Source organism: Etheostoma cragini, chromosome 24 (assembly GCF_013103735.1).
Source record: "Etheostoma cragini isolate CJK2018 chromosome 24, CSU_Ecrag_1.0, whole genome shotgun sequence".
NCBI lineage: Eukaryota > Metazoa > Chordata > Actinopteri > Perciformes > Percidae > Etheostoma > Etheostoma cragini.
This window is the reverse complement of record NC_048430.1, coordinates 13437007-13438217: the sequence shown is the minus strand read 5'-3', so window position 1 is coordinate 13438217 and position 1211 is coordinate 13437007. Positions and strand designations below refer to the sequence as shown.

Below are 1211 nucleotides of genomic sequence, written 5' to 3'. Positions count from 1 at the left end.
GTTATTAAGTTGTATTGTTATTTGGATGTGCACCAAGTAGGAGGCACACTGATGCAATTTCTGCGGAATTTTCTAGTTATTATTATTATTGTTATTAAACAGTTTTTTGTCTGTGTGTGTCTGTTTGTGTGTGTCTGTGACTGTGTGTGTGTGTGTGTGTGTGTGTGTCTGTGTGTGTGTGTGTGTGTCTGTGACTGTGTGACTGTGTGTGTGTCTGTGGGACTGTGTGTGTGTGTCTGTGACTGTGTGTGTGTGTGTGTCTGTGGGACTGTGTGTGTGTGTCTGTGACTGTGTGTGTGTGTGTCTGTGGGACTGTGTGTGTGCGTCTATGACTGTGTGTGTGTGTGTGTGTTTTAGAGAGACGGAGAGTGTGCGGTTTGGCAGCGCCGTGAAGGCGCTCTCGGCCAAAACGAATCCTCTGGCAGATATCGGCGAGCAGCTGAGGAAGAAGATGAGGGAGGAAGAAGAGCACGCTAATAGCTAACAGAGAAACATCTGGAAACATCTGTCGGTTTAAAGGATAAAGGACTGTAAATGTTTCCCTGTTTCCCCCTGTGTAATATTAATAATAATATTAATAATAAAGTAGCTTTAACCCTGGGCTACGTCTGGCTTCTCTACCTGCTGGACCAACAAGAGTCCTGACCCAGGAGTCAGTCCGCGGCACACCCTGGACTACATTAGAGGTCAGAAACAGCTGATCGATGCCATTAGTTCTCATTAATAATGCAGGCGAGGGGGGGAGTGGGGCAGTGTCAAATTAAAAGTCATCACAGACATCATCCTCCCGTCAGCTTATTCTGAGCTTTTCAAGGCTTTTTCAACCCTTTTTTGGAAGCATTGCAGTAAAGCTTTTACACTTCCATTGCTCTTTTCAACGCTTTTTAGGTCGTTTTTTTAAGCTTTTCAGGCCCGTTTTTTGTTTTGGTTGTTCTCCACTTTATCTGCAGGAGTGGCAGCGTTCCTCAGCGAGTACGGACTCATTCTGCCTCTCCTGTTGAATGACGTCTTGTGTAATTCGGCCGTCCCACATACCTGAAGAATCAGACAGAATCTCTAACAGAGGAAACGTCAACAGAGCAAGGAAGGAAGAGGATTAACGGCAACACGTTTCCTGACAGACGTCCCCCCAAAACACATCCACAAATATAACACATCCACATATATAACACATCCACAAATATAACACATCCACATATATAACACATCCA

At 44.8% G+C, this 1211-nt stretch overlaps 1 protein-coding gene across 1 annotated transcript in view; it reads left to right on the top strand.

Moving 5' to 3' along the window:
* Positions 1-1211, top strand: part of LOC117939540 (1-phosphatidylinositol 4,5-bisphosphate phosphodiesterase delta-4-like) — a 22155-nt gene that overhangs the window by 3741 nt on the left and 17203 nt on the right. The window lies entirely within an intron of this gene.